Source organism: Mobula hypostoma, chromosome 17 (genome assembly GCF_963921235.1).
Source record: "Mobula hypostoma chromosome 17, sMobHyp1.1, whole genome shotgun sequence".
Taxonomy (NCBI): domain Eukaryota; kingdom Metazoa; phylum Chordata; class Chondrichthyes; order Myliobatiformes; family Myliobatidae; genus Mobula; species Mobula hypostoma.
The window spans coordinates 14,948,499-14,970,883 of record NC_086113.1 but is presented as its reverse complement, the minus strand read 5'-3'; positions in this window follow the sequence as shown (position 1 = coordinate 14,970,883).

Here is a 22,385-nt window from a genome sequence, read left to right as displayed (position 1 = left end):
CAACTGTAACGAAAACCAGTTTCCCCCGGGATCAATAAAGTATGACTATGACTATGACTACCATATGCTAAGATTATGCTGGAATCCCGTTTGTAACATTAAGACGAAGAATGCCATTGTTCAGGAGTTCAAAGTTCAAAGTAAATGTATTACTAAAGCACTTATATGTCACCATATATAACCCTGAGATTTATTTTCTTGTGGGCATATTCAATAAATCTATAGAATAACAACTATAACTGAATCAGTGAAAGACTGCCTAACTACCCAACTAGGGCGTTCAACCAGAGTGCAGAAGACAGCAAACTGTGAAAAGACAAAGAGAAGAAATAATAATAAATAAATCAATAAGCAATAAATATCAAGAACATGAGATGAAGAGCCCTTGATGTCAGGGTCCTCTATAGCTGTAACATTACCTCTCGGCTCTTGAACTCAGTCCCACGGTTGATGAAGGCCTTCTTCACCACACAGTCAACCTGCACAAGCAGCTTTGAGTGTCCTATGGACTCAGACCCCAAGATCCCTCTGATCCTCCATACTGCCAAGAGTCTTACCATTAATACTATATTCTGCCATCATATTTGACTTACCAAAATGAACCACCTCACACTTATCTGGGTTGAACTCCATCTGCCACTTCTCAGCCTAGTTCTGCATCCTATCAATGTCCCGCTGTAACCTCTGACAGCTCTCTACACCATCCACAACACCCCCAACCTTTGCGTCATCAGCAAATTTACTAACCCATCCCTCTACTTCCTCATTCAGGTCATTTATAAAAATCACAAAGAGCTGGGGTATTAGAACAGATCCTTGAGACACCCCATTGATCACCGACCTCTATGCAGAATGTGACCCATCTACAACCACCCTTTGCGTTCTGTGCACAAGCCAGTTCTGGATCCACAAAGCCAAGTCCCCTTGGATCCCATGTCTCCTTACTTTCTCAATAAGCCTTGCATGGGGTACCTTATCAAATGCCTTGCTGAAATCCATATACACTACATCTATGGCTCTACCTTCATCAATGTGTTTAGTCTCATCCTCAAAAAATTCTATCAGGCTCGTAAGGCACGACCTGCCTTTGACAAAGCCATGCTGACTATTCCTAATCATATTATGCCTCTCCAAATGTTCATAAATCCTGCCTCTCAGGATCTTCTCCATCAACTTACCAACCAAAGTCCATCAAAGCCTCGAAACATACATCGACCAACATGTCTGAAGATGTGCTGGGGGAAGCACACAAGTGTCGTCGTGCTTCTAGTGCCAAGATAGCATGCCCACAGTTTACTTACCCTAAATCTATCGGTATATCTTTGCAATGAGGGACCAAACCGGAAGCACCCAGAGGAAACACATGCGGTCACTGGGAGAACATGAAGACTTCTTACAGACTGTGGTGGGAAATGAACCCTGGTCGTTACGCTGTGAAGTGTTACATTAGCCACGACTCTACCGTACCTTACTGCTAAGACAATGCAAAAATATATAACAAAGAACAATAAATTCCTTTTCTGACATGTCAGTCCATGGCCTCCTCTTTTGCCCTGATGAGACCACCTTCAGGGTGGACGAGCAGCATTTCATATTCCATCTAGGTAGCTTCCAACCCGGTGGCATAGACATCGATTTCTTCTTCCGGTAATTTTTTCTCTCTCCCTTCCCTCTTCTTTGATTCTCTTCTCCTTCACCTGGTGGCCCTCCTTCTTTCCTTTATCCCATGGTCCACTCTCCTGTCCTATCAGATCTCTTCTCCAACCTTTTACCTTTCCCACTTATCCGACTTCACCTACCACGTTCTAGCTAGACCTCCTCCCCCTCCCCCTCCCTCTACCTCTATTCTGGCCTCTTCCCCCTTCCTGAAGAATGGTCTCAGTCTGAGATGTTGACTGTTTATTCATTGTCATAGATACTGCCTCACCTGCTGAGTTCCTCCAGCATTTTGTGTGTATAATAAATTAATATATTGCAATAAATTCCACAATTGCTTGTGTGAAAACTAGTACAGAAGCCAGTGGGAAAGTTACAGGAGGCTTCAAAAGTCATTTAAAGTCATTTAAATCATCTATCACATGATGCATAAACTGGCTTGAGGGCTTTGTTGAAAATTCCTGGCATCCAGAGTTGTAATGAGGTGCAAATCAATTACAGTACTGTGAAAAAGGAAGTCTTAAGTGTGTATATGTGTATGTGTGTGTGTGTGTGTGTGTGTGTGTGTGTGTGTGTGTGTGTGTGTGTGTGTGTGTATACACAAACCCTATATATATATAGCTGTGTACATACATCTACTAATGCTTCTGGACTCATCTTCAGTGATGTTCCTGGAATCATCGGGTGTTTCGGGTCTTTCAACATCATACAGCCTCCTCCAGGTGACCCAGCCGGGGCTGATCAGACCCCAGCTTGTGTCCAGATGGCTAGCTGCTAATGACTCCATGGCTCCCCTCTTTTGAGCCACAGCCATCTTGAGGCCCTCTCTGCCGCATCGGTGGTACTGCGGATGGCTCTCCTCTTCCTCTCTCCCTCGATGCCCAAAATTGCTGAAGGCTCTAACTAAAGAACGGGCTACGAATCCCCTACAACCAACCTCCACTGGGAGACACCTCACTCTCCATCCAGCCTGCTGACAGTTGCTGACCAGTCCTGCGTACCTGGAGAGCTTCCTTTCAAAGCTATCTTCCCATGGGACTGTCAGCTCCAGCAGCACCACTTGCTTAGTAGACTCAGACACTAGGACAATGTCTGGTCACAGGGTGGTGGCTGCGATATGGTTGGGGAACTTCAGCTGCCCTTCGAGGTCCACCAACAGCTGCCAGTCCCTTGCAGAGGTCAGAATGCCTACAGATGTTCTTTTGGCGGGTATTGGCTGCTCCCCAGCTCTGACAAAGGCAATGGTCTGCTTGGTGGGTCGGGACCACTTCGCCCACCCAACTCCTGCGCTGACGGCTTCAGCGATGGTCTTCAGGACCTGATCATGCCGCCATCGGTACCATCCCTCACCAAGTGCCCTTGCACAACCGCTGAGGATGTGCTCTGATATACATAGCCTAAGACATTTACACAGTCCTGTATATTGGTTAAAAAAGGAAAGTGACGGGGAAACAGAAATAAGAGTACTTAGCTTTGTAATAACTCAGTGGTATTAAGTGTTATTTGATAACTGGAAAGGCATAATATACAGTACTGGGCAAAGGTTTTAAGCACCCCAGTTATACATATGTTTTCTTTAAGGTTGTCATAGCCAAGGGGAAGTAGTGGGGATAAGTTTCTACTATCTATTAAGAGCTCCCAATGGTGTGTATCTCAAATAGCCTCTGACAACCAAGTCCAGCTCCTAAGGCTGGTGGAACCGTTTCTACTGACAGGAGAAGGGGCAAAATCGGGTTAGCGGCATCTTAAAACCAGTTGTTTTGGGTAGATGGGGCTCATAGGCCGTGGTCGGCAGCTCATCTCGGAGAAGGAGAACTCTGATCTCAAACCTCCGCTGCCCTGCAGCTATACCCACTCATGGGGAAGGCTTCGTGAGTAAACCCCGAGGGAAAAATCCGGAGCTGGGGTCCCTAACACTGACTGGCAACTCCTGCGACACCAGTGGTGCCACACTGTATTGGTCGCAGCCATTTCTTTGGATTCATCAGCTGCATGGAGAGGGGGGGCCTGCTGCACGGGAAACAGCTTGCTCTCCGTATTGTACTGCCCTGGCTTGTTTGCATACTCTTTGCATATCACGTAGACAGCTGGCATGCAACATCCATGGTTGACCCTGACCAACGGCGGGCTGCAGAGCTATATATATGTGCCTAAAACCTTTGCACAGTACTGTAAATGCTACTTGGATTTTTACAATTCAAAAGCAGTCCTACTCTAATGACTGCCTAGTGCTTAGCAGCCTACACTGCACTGCTGCAATGTACTCTTATCTTTCATGAAAGGTTTTCTGGGGGTGGAAGGGAGGAGTCACATCAGCCACTGCTGAAACATTTAGAGTAACAGGCAAGTTTGGGCAACAAAGCTCAGGAGGACTTGAGTTACAAGGAAAGATTGAATAAGTTAGCACTTTGTTCCTTGGAATATAGAAGATTAAGGATAAATGCAAGCATGTTTTTTCCACTGAGGTTGGGTGGGACCACATGTAGAGGTCAAGGGTTAAGGATGAAAGGTGAAAAGTTTAAGGGAAACTTCTTCACTCAGAAGGATGTGAGAGTGCCAGCTTAAGTGGTGAGTGCAAGCTTGATTTCAATGTTCAAGAAAAAGTTTGGATAGGTACATGGATGGCAGAGATATGGAGGGTTTTGGTCCCCGTGCAGGTCAATGGGAGTAGGCAGTTTTAATGGATTGGAAACAGACTAGATGGGCCGAAGGGCCTGTTTCTGTGCTGTACTTTTCTATGACTCTATGACTCATCCTGTCAAGTCTAAACTAGAATTTACCCCACAAAATCTCAAAGCGACATTTTCAGAAAGGAGAACTAACAGCACCTTACTTCATGTGGAATCAAAAGGGCTCGACTACGAACTGCACTTCTCACATCAATAGCATTTAGTGTTTAAATGACCTGAGATACTAATGAATTCAGCTGTGTTTTTTTAGCAGTTTCCATGCTTTCAGTGAGAAATGGTCTTATTAACACTGATTCATTAACATTACTCTTAATTATGACTGGTTAATTAAGCCAATTAAAAGTTTGTTAACATGATGATATAAAGTGATGATATGTTTCACATTTTCTGTGATATAATCTCCAAGGGACCTTTTTGAATAAGGAATCTTTAGAATAGAGAATTAATGCCGAAAAATTGACTGAACTGCATTGCTGCAGAAAACAGAACAGAGTGGATCAGAGATTCATAACCTGATTGCAATCAGCTACGCCGGAAGCATATATACAGACAAAGAAGGAGGTACTTATCTCAGTTGGAGAAACTGCAAGCAAGCATCATGATGTAATGGTTATTGGGTCTTGTAGCAGTCTAGAGGATGTTTGTGGGTTAGCTTTGTCCTTTGTGGAAGTTGAAGGGAGTCATCACAATTTTCTGTGTCATTAACATGAGAAAATCTGCAGCTGCTGTAAATCCAAAGCATCACACACACAAAATGCTGGAGGATCTCATCTGGCCAGGCAGCATCTATGGAAAAGAGTTTTGGGTCAAGATCCTTCATCAGGACTGGAAAGGAAGGGGAGAAGTCAGAGGAAGAAGGTGGGGGGAGGTGAGGAAGAAGTACAAGGTGGTAGGTGATAGGTGAAACTGGGAGAGAGGGATGGAGTGAAATAGAGTTGGGAAGTTGATTGGTGAAAGAAATGAAGGACTGGAGAAGGGGGAAATCTGAAAGGAGAGGACAGAAGGCCATGGAAGAAAGGGAAAGGGGAGGAGAACCAGTGGAAGGTGATGGGTAGGTAAGGAGATAAAGTGAGAGAGGGAAACAGGAATTGGGAATGGTGAAGGGGGGGTGGGGGTGATTATCTGAAGTTTGAGAAATTGATGTTCATGCTATCACCCCTGCCACCTTGTACTTCTCCCACCCCTCCCCGGCCCCGTGCCCCGACCTCTCCCACCCCTCCCCGGCCCCGTGCCCCGACCTCTCCCACCCCTCCCCGGCCCCGTGCTGACTTCTCCCCTTCCTTTCCAGTCCTGATGAAGGACTTTGACCTGAAACGTTGACTGTTTACTCTTTCTACAGATGCTGCCTGGCCTGCTGAGTTCCTCCGGCATTCTACCTGTGTTGCTTTGTCATTGTTAGATTTCAGGATTTGGCAAAGGGCAATAAACCATGATTGAGAATTATCACATGAATTATTAATGTATTGCTTGACCTGAGCTGGCCAATTTGACTCATTTTCCAATGACATTAAGTATCACTTTGGAAATTTCTGAATGCAGCTTTTAAAGAACCAGTTTATTTGATGATAAAATAGGCTGGAAATACAGTGCCAACATCACAGGAGCAGCAATTCAAAAGGATGGACGAATATCCTGAAGGTACCTCTCTGTTCTTCAATTTTTACCTCTCTCCACTTTAAATATGTCCAGTGATCTCCCACCCACCCCACAACCAAGGGAGAGAATTCCAGAGATTCATCACCTCCATTTTAAATCATGCCTTATCCTGTAGTTAGATCCTACTGCATTTCTACATTCTGACCCGTCCTGGGGTCTGTAACCTGCCACAGATGGACTCTAGGCCTCATAATCTACCTCATTATGAACTTGAATTTTATCATAGCCCGCACTGCACTTTTTCCACTGGTTTTACTCTTTATTCTGCCTTGTTATTGTTTTACTTTTTTCACCCTCAATGCACTGTGTTATGATAGGCAGGAGAAAGGGGCTGAGAGGGATAATAAGTCAGCCATGATGGAATGGCAGAGTAGATTTGGGCTGAATGGCCCGATTCTGGTCTTGTGTCTTGTGGTATTACGGTCTAGGGTCAAATCTAACAGCAGTGGCTTGCACATTTAAATACAGTTAATTAGAAAAGCTGGAATTTTAAGCTGCTTGTTTTAGCAATGGTGATCATGAAATGTACAGTCTTATGGATGGAGCTAGAGGCAAAGAGGCAATGCCACTAACCCCCAATTTTCTTTAAAGTCACACAACATCTTGACCTGGAAATATATGACAAGCCCTTCACTGAGTCACTGAGTCAAATTTGTTGACCTTCCTATCTATAAGTACTACGGCAAACTTCTCCCAAGGGTTTGAGAAACTAAGTCAGCACAATCAACTTGAGGGTAGATAGTGGTGGACATTAAATACCAGGGACACACACACTCACTTAGGAATAAAATATATAACTTCATTGGATAAATAAGGTGCATAAACATGGCAGATGGATAGTCATCATCTCTTTTCCGGGGCAAGGGAGTCTTAAAAACTACAGAGCAATGACGTAAGGTGAGAGTGGAAAGATTTATAGAGGGTCAGAGCGAATATTGCAGAGAGTGGAAAGATATATAGAGGGTCAGAGAGTGATAGGTGTATAGAGCGAGCTGCAGAGGAGGTAGAGGTGGGTACAAACAGTTTTTAAACAACATTTGTACATGTGCATGGACAGGAAAAGGATAATGGCCAAACGCAACCAAATAGGGTTAGTTTGGAAAGGCATCTTGGTTGGCACGGGCAAGTCAGGCTGAGGAGCCTGTTTCTGTGTTATATAAATCTAGGATTTTGTGAAAGTTTCCACCACAGTTCCCAGGGTTTCTAATAACTTAGTATCAATCAGTAGTGCAAACAAGGATTTTGATTCTACCTTCAACAACTCAGGATCATTGTGTAGTTCTCCATGACCTGAGAACACAGATGAGCTCAGATCTCTACACTGCTCAGAAGGAGGTGTGAAGCCCGCTTTGGTGAGGCCACTCTCGGGTGGAGGAGCAACGCCTCAAATCCTGTCTGGGTAGCCTCCAGCCTGATGGCATGAACATCCATTTCTCTGGTTTCTGGTGATTTCTCTTCCCTCCCCCCACTCCCCCTCTTTCTTTTTCAATTCCCCTTCAGGTTCCCTCCTTACTCCTTCTCAACGTTTTGCCTGCCTATCATTGCCCACTGGTGCCTCTCCTTCTTTCCTTTCTATGGGGGAGGGGGAGCACCGCTGACTACAATCTCTTCAAGAGGTGGAGACACTGCTGTACTTTCCTGATTAAGGAGGTGGTGTGGAGGGGGCAGGTAAGTTTGCCCATTATGCATACTCCTAGAATCTTGGTGCTCCTAACTCTTTTGACGGAGGAGACGTTTATGTGCAGAGAGCAGAGCTCAGCCTACACCTTCCTAAAGCCCACACTCACTTCTTTAGTCTTGTCTACTCCCCTCTCCTATCAGTCCTCCTTCTTCAGCCCTTTACCTTTTCCACCTATCACCTCCCAGCTTCTCACTTCAACCCCCGCCCCCTCCCCATCCACCTACCTTCCCCCTCAGCTGGTTTCACCTATCACCAGCCAGCTTGTACCCCCACTTTTATATTCTGGCTTCCGTTCCAGTCCTGATGAAGGGTCTTTGACAAAAACGTTAACTGTTTACTCCCTTCCATAGATGCTGCCTGATTGACTGAGTTCCTCCAACAATTTTTTTTTGCCTGGGTGTCTCATGAAAATCCTTGCAGCTTCTCAAAATTCCCCCTGTGCCCCCTGTAGAAAGCAACATTGAATCAAATAGTTGGCTGGAGCATGATGCTTAGTGGAACCAGAATTCCCACCTCCATCCTCTGGAGGATACAGGAGACGTGCCCATTGTGACACAGCAGCCTGTCTCTTTGATTCAATGGCGTGGGTCCTGGGACATGAAGGTTCATTCAGGTCTGTGGAAAGCAGGCAAATGGTCAATCATTGAAAACAAATCTCCCTGAGTTCAGAATGAAACCACGTTTATTAGACGCAGCAGGAAGGGAGTCTCGTGTGCCTATTTGGACGTTTCTCCAAAGAATGTTGATACAAAAGAAAAATAGAAAATGTAAACAAGAACTTTTGTGTTAGATTTTAAAAGAATACTGATGCATGGGTGTACTGCTGTATCCAGCTCAAACCAGATTACCAAGATTGCTGATGATACAACTATGATGAGATAGCATGCAGAGGAGGTAGAGGGACTGGTAGAATGGTATGAGACTCAATGTGGACAAGACAAAAGAGATCATTGTGGACTTTAGGAAAGTGTAGACTGACCACTCCTCAAGGCACATAAATGGCTCCTCCATGGAGCGAGTTAGGAGCACTAAGTTTCTGGGTGTGTTCATAATGGATGATCTCACTTGGCCCCTCCACACCACCTCCCTGGTCAAGAAAGCAAAGCAGCATCTCCACTTCTTGAGGAGATTGTTAAGAGCAAGGCTCCCCCTCCGCCATTCTAACCAATTTTTACAGGAGCACCATTGAGGGTGTCCTGACCAACTACATTCGTAAGGCCAGTGATGTTGTGGGGATGGAACTGGACTCTCTCACGGTGGTGTCTGAAAAGAGGATGCTGTCCAAGTTGCATGCCATCTTGGTCAATGTCTCCCATCCACTACATAATGTACTGGGTGGGCACAGGAGTACATTCAGCCAGAGACTCATTCCACCGAGATGCAGCACTGTTCGTCATAGGAAGTCATTCCTGCCTGTGGCCATCAAACTTTACAACTCCTCCCTTGGAGGGTCAGAAACCCTGAGCCGATAGGCTGGTCCTGGACTTATTTCATAATTTACTGGCATAATTTACATATTACTATTTAACTATTTATGGTTCTATTACTATTTATTATTTATGGTGCAACTGTAATGAAAACCAATTTCCCTCTGGGATCAATAAAGTATGACTATGACAATCACTCTCTGGAGCAGGAATTGCAAGTGTCTGACTGCAAGACCACACAAAAGATTGTGAAGACCACTGGGAGAATCATCAGGGTCTCTCATCCACCCATCTGAGATATTTATCAGGAGCGCTGCGTACGCAGGGTACCTAGCATTGTCAATGATCCTTCCCAGCTGCCCAACAATCTCTTTTGACCTTTTACATCAGGCAGGAGGTACCTTAGCACTCCGACAAGGACTGTTAGGATGGGAAACAGCTTTTCCCCAGGCCGTGAGACTACTGAACTCCCTGTCTCACCACATATGAATCACCAGTAGAGTTATACCGTTTACTTTTCAACTTGTGTCATAAATGTACCTTGTGCTAAATGTCAGTCTTCTGAAATATATTTCATTAATTTATGTGTGTGTGTGTGTGTGTGTGTGTGTGTGTGTGTGTGTGTGTGTGTGTGTGTGTGTGTGTGTGTGTGTGTGTGTGTGTTTTGTACTGGAGGAACATTGTTTCGTTTGGCAGTATACATGTATTTGGTTGAATGACTATAAAATTGAACTTAAACCTGATGTGCCTCATCGTGGATGGTGTATGTGATACATTCCACTATGAGCAGAAAGGATTTAAATTGTTATTAGAAGCATTTATGGTTCGTAATGAGATAAAATGCATTGAGATTATATTGCAACATCAATATACCTCCAGATAAGCAAAATAAAAATGCTGATGGAAGTTAATGAGCCATTAGATATATTTTCAATGATCTACCACACAGCTAATTGTGTTTACAACATGTTAATTTTGATGGATGTCCACCAACTGGACTGCTATAACCTCACATTAAGAACATGAATATTAATTGTCTGTTACACCCCAGTGCAGAACTTTTCCCAAGACTGTTGTTCAAGAAAACCTGATTGTTAACAGAACTGTTCTCATGGCAACAACGAGATTGAAAGCCAAGGAGCTTTCAAATCCTGAACCCAGGTCAAAGAAGCTGGATTCAGACTTCAGACAAATTGTATTGCTTGCTGCTTAAACACTGAGGTCTAAGTATCTTGTATGTTGTTAGGAAGGTGGGAGAAAACTAAGTTTCAGATCAGAGAGTTAGGGCCATAGGAACAAAATAAATAGCTTTTAAAGTAATTATTGGCCATCACAGTTTGATAATGTGGATACATCTGTGGTGTTGATGAGCAAAAAAAATCACAGCAAAAGGAAGCATCAAGATTGACAAGCTAGAAGGAAGATGAATGTGGCTTCTTTCTCAAATTACAGCTGAACTTGTCTATCTAAAGATTTGCTGTCACTTCTAATATCTGCAGAAAGTGTAGTGCTTTGATCTTATAGTCCTACCGGAGTGATTTGTATTTACTATGATTGGCATGACAATTAGGCACTCTGGCTTTGAGATCAACTGTTGGTGAAATTCTATCCCCATCTACACCCCTGCATAGTGACAATATTATTCAGATATGATTTTTTAAAAATAGCAATGAACCACTGCATACCCCACTAAAAAGAAATATAAGATCCATGAGATAAAGGCAAAGGAGAGCTTAATTTATCATGTGTACATCAAAACGTGCAACAGACTGCATCATTTGTGCCAAATCAAATCAGCAAGGATTGTTCTGGGCAGCCTGCAAGTGTTAACACACTTCTGGCACCAACATAGCATGCCCACAATTTACTAACACTAACCGTACGTCTTTGGAATGTTGGAGGAAACCAGAGCACCCGGAGGAAACCTAAGCATTCATGGGAAGAATGTACAAACTCCTTGCAGAAAATGACAGGAATCGAACCTCAATCTTACAACCAGCACTGTAACAGTGATATGCTAACCACTACGCTATTGTGTTACCCTGAGCAAACAAGTAACAATTCAACTTGGTAGTGCTAGCAGTGTTCATAACTAAGCCAAAAGTTTATAAATCATCTTCCAGACAGGAAAGAAAATCAACTTAAAGCACTTCAGAGGTCTCAATTGGGAAAAAAAAAATCTTGTGCCAAAAAAGATATTTGAAAAGGTGATGAAAAATTAGTTCTGGTGTTAAGGAGGAGATCAGTAAGTCAATTTCAGTCTGAGGAAAGACAGGATAGTTCCATCAGAGAAGAATCCAATATCCCCTTAGTTATGCTAGAGTACAGTCATACGGCCATGTTGGTGAGGCCTGTGAGTTTCTAAGAGCCTGAGAACGATACGGCCTGGAATTTAGCCATCCAGCGGATAGCTCCAGGTATGCAATAAAGTCAAGGGAGGTTCCAGACAAAGAACGATCCAGTCAAGGCCTTAGTGGTGAAGCTGGTGGAAGATGACGACTCATCGCAACGGCAGCGAAGGTGGAGGAAGGTTGAAGCAGTGAAGGGTTCCCAGTCATCTTGCAGTCCACGCCACCGGACCCTGACCCCGATCTGTGAAGGACTGTGGGGTCCATCAGCTTTCCCATGTTAGACAAAGCCACTCACAGGCAATCCTAACGTCCCTGGTTGCCCTCTGCAGTCACCTGAGGGCCCACCAATGGACAAACCCTCAGGAGAAGACCATACTGAAATCAAGTGATCGCGGTGCTACACTTACTGGAGCACAGCATGTGAGTGGGATTCTCAAGACTGAAGCGTTCATAGTCAACATCAGACAAAACTGCCAAGTAGATGGTCCATCTGATGAGCTTCCTGAGATCACCACCATTACCCAAAGCCTATCTTCATCCAGTTTGATCATTCCATATGATACTAAGAACATGCTAAGAGTGTGGGTGGCAGGGTGGAGATACGTCTCTACTAAAGGAGGTGTAAGGTGCTCCTTCCCTCCGCTAGCCTACGGGTCACCCTTGGATAAGGTGTAGCATCCGCTTTGCCACCTGATCAGAGTCACGTGAAGCTATGGGAGCAGGCGGTGGATGGTCATATGAGCAGGTGATGGTTGTGCGAGTATTGATAGTGGCTGGAGTCACCCATCTTGTAAACACACTACCCAGAAGAAGGCAATGGCAAGCCACTTCTGTCGAAAAATTTGCCTGGAACAATCATGGTCATGGAAAGACCATGATCGCCCACATCACATGACACAGCTCATAATGAACAAACGAAGAGAACTGGGTACAACAAAGCTTACAAGAACCAGACAACAGTCATTGAAGACTGGTACTCCCAGCTGATCCAACATCAGCGTCAACTTAATAATGTGGAACATTGGTCAGGTTGTACAAAGCACAAAAAAGCAGAGACACATGGATGAAAGCAAAATGGAGGGCTTTGTGCGAGGGAAGGGTTACATTGATATAATCATATAATTATATAACAATTACAGCACGGAAACAGGCCATCTCGGCCCTTCTAGTCCGTGCCAAACGCTTACTCTCACCTAATCCCACCGACCTGCACTCAGCCCACAACCCTCCATTCCTTTCCTGTCCATATACCTATCCAATTTTTCTTTAAATGATAATATCGAACCTGCTTCCACCACTTCTACTGAAGTTTGTTCAACACTTACTTCAAGCTCCCCTGTCCTCCCCGATAATTGATTTATCACTATATTCATGCAAGGAAATATGCACTGTGTGTTTAATATTAAATTCGTTAGTTAAACCCTTTTAGAAATGAAATTGAGTGTATCAGCCACTTATCACCTATATTCCGGTCGTGATTAACACCCCAACCACCCCCTCCCCCGAACAGAATCACCAAACATGATTTGTAGAGGAAGATCGGCACGTACACGCATGCGCACACAGGTGCCCGCGCAAGGCTTCATGGTCATTGTAGTCTTTCTGGGGTAAACACAACGTATTTGAGGTTTTTGATCTTCGATGAGGTTAAAGGGGTGGCACAATATCATGGGCCGAATGGCCTGTACTGTGTTGTGCTGCTCTACTGTATGTCCAACATAAATCCTGTGTGTTTACAAACTGCATAAATAGTCAACTCAGAAGCATCGATAAAGTGTTGATAATCTTTCAATTATGACATGAAAATATTGATCCAACCTGTCCATCCCAGTTGTGTTCAGAGTCAGAATCAGGTTCATTATCACAGACATGCGTCGTGAAATTTGTTGAATGGTGGCAGTGCCAGGCTTAAAAAGGTTACAATTTACAATAATAAATAAATGGTGCCCAAGGTGAAGAGTTGCCCAGTGAGGTTGTCCCATCCACCTGCATTTGGCCCTCAGCCCTCTATCTCTCCTATTCAAGCACTTATCAAGATGGCCTTTAAATGTCGCCAATACGTCATTCTCAGCCATCATTTCTGGAGGCGCATAACAATTACGGGGCACCATTTGCATGAAGAAGCTGCCTCAGCTGTCCCTTTTACACCTCCTGCTGCTGATTTAAACCTATTCCCTCGTGCTCTCTGGGGGGAGAAAGGACAATGTGCTTTTGCCCTGTTTGTGCTCCTCCTGAACTTGTATTTCTCTATATCAGGTCATTTCTCAGTCTCCTACGTTCCAGGGAATAGAGTCATGTTATTGGGTGTCAGGTAAAACTTTTCCACCAATAGAGTGCTGACTGATTCCCACCTTCAGCTTTGCCAGGACCGCACAGCTCCAAACCTCAACCAAGATTTGCTCAACAACCAACCAATGTGCAAAAGAAGATAGCTGTGCAAATGAAACAAATAATTCTGAGGAGAAGTGCTGTAGATCGTAGAATCAGTTCAGAGTACTGATGAATGAAGTAATCCATGTCGGTTCAAGAGCCTGATGGTTGATGAGAAATAACCAATGTTCGTTCTAAGGTGTGCGTGTGTGCGTGGACACGTATCTTTTGCTACTACCGCACAGGGAAATTTAAACTGCACACAAAAGGTTGTTACCCTCTACCCCATTGGCACGTAAAGTATATTTCATGATCATACACAATCACGTTTCCTTTTTCAATTTCTGATGTGGATGGTTTTGACAATATTTTGCTCGCAATGATTTGTCTGCAGATTTCAGAACTGGCTTATTTATACTGCTTTTATTGAAGAAGTTATTCATGTTGTTGTCACTGGTGACCAACAATAAAAAAAATGACAGAAGCCCAATGTCTGGTTAACTCCTGACACTCTGAAGTCTATCTGCTTCCCACCATCTGCGATCTACAGATTTAAAAAATTACTCCCCTTGTTGGGATAATTCCAGGAGGACCACAACCTTGTCATGGTTTGGAAGCCTGCATGTCTCAATAACCCAGAGAGCTGTGTTGGCTGGAGTCAGGGCTTTATTCTTTCTCTCTTGGTAGGGTCACCCATGTCAAACAGGTCAAAGGGAAGAGGCCAGACTTCAGCTCAAGGCTAACAACCCTGACTGATAAAGCAAAATCGTTACAGAAACAGCAATGAAGAATCCTTTTACATCTGAGTAAGACGGCGTCCCTGGGTCTCCATCCAGGACTTGCATGACTGGCAGGAGTGGAAGCATGGTGAAGTATGTTTACATACCCTAAACATTCTGTCCTCCTCCATTATCACATCATGCTGTAAAGTGTTTATTATCTACAATACGCATCTCGGCACCTCCCTAACCTGTGGACTTTTTCACCAAAAGAAAGGCAACACCCCTCTAATATCACTTACAGTCTGAATTTGGAAATATATTGCTGTTCTTTCATTGTCACTGAATCTAAATTCTGGAGCTCCTTACACAACTATGTGGGCTGAAAATTTGTCACAAGCCATATCTTCAAGTGAAGTGTGATTATATTCTTGGGAGTCTTAATTTGCACTATGAGGATTAGTTTTTTTTGTTTGATATCTCTAACTCAGCTTTTGTCAAATATCCTGAAGCCAAGTTATGTAACTTAGTACATCTCAACGTCACATTTAATTAAATCAAAGTTGATTTAATGTTTAATTGTATTAAATTTTAATTGAGTTCTTGCATGTATCAATGTTTTGGAGCTCAGTAATTTGGATGAAGGTAGGAGAGATAAACTTAAAAATCAGCTACACATCCCTCCCTTTACCTGCTCTGTTAATTTGTAAATACTGACTGCCTGGCTGCCTGTCTCATCCAAGCCCCTGCATTAAATTTTCTGGAAGACTTCTGGAACTAGATTACCCTGAATCAAACTCTTAACCTATTCAGAGTGAGAATGTGTATGTGTGTGTGTGTGAGAATTTTCACCCTTTCAACCTATCAGATCCTTTTCTGTCCAGCCCTTGACCACCTGGCTTCACCCATCACTTCCAGATAGCCTCTTTCCCTTTCCCACCTTTTTATTCTGGCAGCTTCCTCCTTCCTTCTCAGTCCTGAAGAAGGGTCTCGGCCTGAAACGTCAGCGGTTTATTCTTTCCCATAGATGCTGCCTGACTTGCTGCGTTCCTCCAGTGTTTTGTGCGTGTTGCTTTCAACGTTGGTTGTTCTGAAGGGTGATGCCTCTGAAAGGCAGCATCCATCATCGCCATCACCCAGGACGTGCCCTCTTCCCATTACAACCATCAGAGAGGAGACACACTCAACATATTAGGAACAGGTTCTTCCCCTCCACCACCAGATTTCTGAATATCCCATGAACCCAGGAACATCACCTCACTATCCTACTCACCTTTTACACTACTTATATTTTTATATCTCTCATTGTAACATGTATTTTTTTTAAGTATTGCACTGTACTGCTGCAAAACAACAAATTTCATGACACTTGTCAGTGATGATAAACCTAATTCTGATTCTTGAGGGTTAGGCATAGGAGAATGGGGACATGGAAATGCTTTTCTTTTTAAAAAGGAATAGGGTGACAATATTTACTTTATGTAAAAAGATCATATTGCATTTTGTGCTAAATTCTTTACAGTTGATAAAAATATTAAATCTAATATATAAAAAATAAGTGCTTAACAATTTTTTTAATGAAATTCCTACATCCAGCATAATAGCTTTAATGAGTAAAATAAAGATTGACAGCTATTCTGCTGTGATTTCACTAAATTTACTATTCGTGTCATTCACCCTCCTGCTAAGCCCTGACAGAATTTATAAATTTCTCATTTGTTCCCCTTTCTGAAACGGCCATGAGGAAACCACTTTCCTGTTCCCAGAGGATCAATTAACCATAGTACAGAACGGATGTCAAGGATACGACTTGGATAATTATTTCAAGGCAGCAGAATCTAAAAATCTGGATTATAAATCTAACAATCGCCAGCCTTCTCTGGAAGTATATCAACAGAGCATAAACTAACCAACCATGTTGTAAGTGTTTCTTTTGATTGTGTTTTGACTGCAGAATAAATGAGGTAGGCTTTTTATGTTTTCAGGTGACAAAAAGGTCGCGGTTTGGAGCTCAGGAGAGAAAGGGCTCCTTGTATATTGGTCAGAAAGTTAGCTCAGCAGGTCAGAAGCTAGATATGGGGGCTTCAGGGACAGAAATGATGGATGTTGACAGATTAGTGTTTGGGTAAATATTAGGAAGAAAATGGAGACACAAGAAAATCTTTGGATGCTGGAAGTCAATTTCTGTGTTTTCTCTTTTCTTTCCCGTTGCCGTTTGCGCAATTTGTTTTTTTTTTGCATGTAGGGGAGGGGTTGATGCTTTTCCTTGAACGGGTCCCATGGTTTTCTTTGCTTCTTGGCTCTCTGTGCAGTGGAATTTGTCCAATGTCAATGACGAAATCCTGCTTAGGAAAAACTGAAAATGATCAACCCACTGTTGCCATTATGAAGTGGGTACAGGAGCCGCAGGTCCCACACCACCAGGTTCAGGATCAGTTATTACCCTTCAATCATCAGGCTCTTGAACCAGCACGGATAACTTAACTCACCTCAATGCCGAATTGATTCCCCAACCTATAGACTCATTTTCAAGGACTTTACAACTCATGTTCTCAGTGTGTACGTAAGTATTTATTTCAAGCTGGTAAAACCTGAGGCACAGGCATAGCCAAGCACACTCATTTGTCAATTGCTAGGAACCTTCGGACTATTCTAGTGTGTTTAGTATTGTGGCTTTTTGGAGACTTACACAGATATTGCTGTGCGGCCCTAATTATTTAATGCTATTGTGAAGCAACTTTGGGATGACACCAGTTGTAGATATTACTATCAGGACAATGTATACCTTGTTCATGTTCCAAAGTCCTTCAATTTCTTTTAATTCAGCATATTTCTGGTGTTTATCACTGATTGATTTCTGTATGTTATGTGTGTTTGGAATGGCTACATCTATTATGTAAGTTGTTCCTGCTTGTTTATCCTGTATTATTATATCCAGACGGTTATTGTGGATTCTCCTATCTCCAATAATGGATTGGCCATAATTTAATTTGTGGTATTCTGTCTCTAAAACTGGATCAGGCCTGTATTTATAGTAAGGTATGATTTATTTTATGAGTTCAAATTTTAAAGCAAGACTTTGAAGAATGATGTTTGCCACTTGATTGTGCCTATGTAAGTAGTCAGATTGAGTTAAACTGCTACAGGATCCTGTTAAGTGTTGGATTGTTTCTGATTTCTCTTGTTATTTTCTACATTTATCATCTTGAATTTGTTGGTCTTTTATTATGTATTTTTGATCATTTTTGTATTAACAACCTGATCCTGTATTGCCACAAGGAATCCTTCTCTTTCAGAAAGAGGTCTCCAATTCTGAACCAGGTGTTCAATGCTTCCTTGTTGACATCTAGTCTTCTTGGATCATAAGGATGTCTTCCATTAGTTAACATTTTCTTCCATAATGATGATGTCTTCATTTTTCTGGGTTGTTACCTCATTTAAGTTTAGTGGTGTATACTTAACAGAATTGAATATGCTTGAAGTGTATCCTTAGAAGTTTTATCTGACTTTTGTGTGGATTTTTAATGTCTGTTATTCCTCTTCTCCCTTTTGTCCAAGGTATTGTTAACATTAGTACAATCAGATGTACATAATGTTTTCTGAGATTTGTCATTACAGCTCTTATTTTTCTTTGTAAATTTTCCAGATTAGCTTCGGACCAAGATATTATGCCAAAAGAATACAGTAATGTAGGGATAGTGAAAGTGTTCATTGCTTTTACTGCTGAGCTCTGTTTGGCAGATTTTCATAAGTCCTAAAGTAAGTTCTGTCAAATGGTTTCCATTTATCACATAATGATCTATTTTCTTTCCTTGTTGATATTCCAGACTTATATGTTTCATATTCATTCCCCAGTTGTATTGTATGCTGCTATATTATTATTATTCATATTTGCATAATTTGTCTTTTTTGCACATTGGTGACTTGTCAGTCTTTGATTATGTATAGCTTTTCATTGTTTCCGTTGTATTTCTTTCTCCTACTATGAATGCCTGCAAGAAAATAAATCTCAGAGTAGCACATGGTGACATACAGTATATATACTTTGATGATAAATTTACTCTGAACCTCATTCACAACCTTGAAATCTATTCTTGGCGCCTTGGACACAGTCATCTTGGAAAATAATTAAATAATTCTCTAATTAATGAACAATGAAGTTATGTTTTACCTCATGTACATATTTGCATATATCATTTCCTTGGTATTAATAATTCCAAATTTATAGAATAACAGTCATTGTATAAAAGCATTCAAAATTAATATTTATCTTTGGGCTTATACCATTGATACTCATTAATTAGTCTGCTAAAATATTATAATATGGTCCAATGCTTCATTAAACATAGTGCATTCATACTAAGTTTCTACATGGATGAATATCCAATCTTTTTTTTAATATGCCAGTAAAAAATTATAAATTTATATAAATATGATTAAACAGCCATAACTATTTGCTATTACTAGGGAGAAGGTGCTTGGGAAACTGAAAAGTTTGCAGGTAAAGATACCTGGACCAAATGGGCTAAACTCTAGGGTTCTGAAAGAGGTAGCTGAAGAGATTGTGGAACCATTAGTAATGAACTTTCAAGACCCAATAGATTCTGGCTTGGTTCCAGAGGATTGGAAAATTGCAAATGTCACTATAATCTTCAAGAAAGCAGGGAGGCAGAAGAAAGGAAAGTATAGGCCAGTTAGCCTGATCTCAGTGGTTGGGAAGATGTTTGAGTCAATTGTTAAGGATGTGGTTTCAGGGTACTTCAAGGCATATAGTAACATAGGCCAAAGCCAGCATGGTTTCCTGAAGAGAAAATCATGTCTGACAAATCTGTTGGAATTCTTTGAGGAAATCACAAGCAGGATAGACAAAAGAGGATCAGTGGACGTTGTGTATTTGGATTTTCAGAATGTCTTTGAAAATATGCCGCACATGAAGCTGCCTAACAAGAGCCCATGGTATTACAGGAAAGATACTAGCATGGATAGAGCATTGGTTGACGGAGTGAGGCAAAGCATAGGAATAAAGGAGGGAGCCTTTTCTTCCTGCGACTAATAGATTTCCACGAGGGTCGGTGTTGGGACTGCTTCTTTTTACATTGTATAGCAATGATTTGTTTGACAGAATTGATGGCTTTGTGGCCAAGTATGCAGACAATACAGAGATAGATGGAGGGACATGTAGTGTTGAAGAAACAGGGAGTCTGCAGAAAGATTTAGACAAATTCAGAGAATGGGCAAGGAAGTGGCAAGTAGAATAGTGTCAGGAAGTGCAGGAATAAAAGCATAGAGTTTTCTAAATGGGGACAAAATTCAAGAATCCAAGGTGCAAGGGGACTTGGGATTCCTCATGCAGGATTGCCTAAAGGTTAATTTGCAGGTTAAGTCTGTGATGAGGAAGGCAAATGCAATATTAGCATTCATTTCAAGAGGACTAGAATAAAAATGCAAGGACGTAATGTTGAGGCTGTCTAAGACGTGGTGAGGCTTTGCTTGGAGTATTGTAAGCGGTATTGGGTCGCTTAGTTAAGGATGTGCTGATGTTGGAGAGGGTTCAGAAGAATGAGAAGTTTATTGTACAAGGAGCAATTGACGGCTCTGGGCCTTTACTTGCTGGAGTTTAGAGGAATGGGGGAGGAGGATTTCATTGAAACCTATTGAATGTAAAACGTTTGTAGAAAGGCCTAGATAGAGTGGATGTGGAGAAGATATTTCCTATAGTTGGTGAGTCTAGGACCAGAGGGCACATAGTCAGAATAGTGGGACTTCCATTTAGAACGGAGATAAGGAGGAATTTCTTTAACCAAAGGGTGGTGAATCTGTGGAATTCGTTGCCACAGGCAGCAGTGGAGATCAGTTCATTAGGTATATTTAAGGTGGAGGTTAACAGGCTCTTGATTAGTCATGACGTGAAATGTTATGGAGAATGGGGTAGAGAATGTAATGGATAAACCTGAAGAAATGGCAGAACCGACTGGATCAACTGAGGGGCCGAAATCTGCTCCTACGTCTTATGGTCTTATAAAGTTATAATAAGTTATAAAGCCCTCACACAATTAAATTTATGATTATTTACTTTCTAGCAAAGCATTCAGTTTAATTGTGTACTTATTCACAAGCACTTACAGGAACCCAAACTAAATATTGTTCTTGGCAGATGAATTGGCCAGTGAAAACTGGTAAAATGGGTGTAACAATATGGCTGGCTCTCTTCTCACTACTACCATCAGGCAGGAGGTACAGCAACCTTAAGACCCACACCTGCAGAGTCAGGAAACCATCAGGCTCCTGAACCAGCATGGATATCCTCACAGATGACAACTCTAAACTGATTCCACAACCTATGGACTCTATTTTCAAGGACTCTGCAACTCAAGTTCTCAGTATTATTTATTTACTTATTGTTATTTACACAATTTGTGTTCTTTTCCCACATTGGTTGTATGTCTTTGTCTATAGTTTTCATTCATTCCATTGTATTTCTTCATTTTCCTGAAAATGCCAGCGAGAAAATGAGTCTCAAGCCAGTATATGGTGATATATAAATACTTCGATAATAAATTTCAGAAGATAATGCACTTCAAGGATTCAGCAACTCTAAATTAAACAGTTTTACTCAGAATGGCATTTTATTTACATTCTACAAACTTTGGTCTTTTGTCCAGCTTCCACAGTTTTGTTTCACCGTTGGTAGTCAACTGCCAAAACCTTTGCTGCTGGGATCCACAAGTCGTCTTTCTCCAATCCTTTAAACTTTGCAGAAATAGTTACCGTATGCCTTTTTATACCCAAATGGGTTAATATCAGTTTCTGCCTCCTTGCACTTTTATGAAGAAAACAGGAATTTGGTTGAAATTGAAATGATTGTTTTCACAATTATTAACTATTATGTTCTTAAAGATATGTAAAGGATAAAAGAGAAAGAGGTCATCGACCTTCATTGTTGCTCTGTTGCTTATATTCTGCGATTTTGAATTTTGAATACATTATAATATTCAGTTCCGATTGTATGATTGAGTTTTTAAGCAGGGCAGGGAAAAAATTATAGACATAGAAATTAAGTTGTAAAGAAACAGTATATTATACAAAGTGTACACTGAATGGCCACTTCATTAGGTACACCTTTTCATTAATGCAAATATCTAATCAGCCACTCATGTGGCAGCAATTCAATGCATAGGAGCATACAGACGTGGTCAAGAAGTTCAGTTTTTGTTCAGACCAACATCAGAATGGGGAATGAAATATGATCTAAGTGACTCCGACCGTGGAATGACTGGCAGTATCGGTCAGTGTGGTTTGAGTACCTCAGAAACTGTTGATCTCCTGGAATTTTCTCGCAAAACAGTCTGAGAATGGTGCTAGAAACAAAAAATATTCAGTGAACAGCAGTTCTGTGGGTGAAAATGCCTTGTTAGTGAGAGAGGTCAGAAGAGAATGGCCAGACTGGTACAAGCTGAAAGGAAGATTATAGTAACTCATATAACCATGTATTACAACAGTTGTGTGCAGAAGACTATCTCCAAACACACGTCAGACCTTAAAGTGAAAGAGCTACAGCAGTAGCAGACCACAAACATACATTCAGTGGCCGCTTTATTAGTTACAGGAGGTACATAACAAAGTGAGCACTGAGCACATGTTATAGAGCATTGGGTACACTGTTAAAAGACTGATTGAATAATAACCACCATTTTTACACATTTTTATTAAGTATTAGTAGCAAGCCTGCTGCATGTGGCTACACTCTGATCATGAGGAAATAATCTAAGTTTTTAATTGTTTATTTTTCAGGTACTCTCTTGTTCTCTTCAGTCTTAATTTACAAGAGGGATACT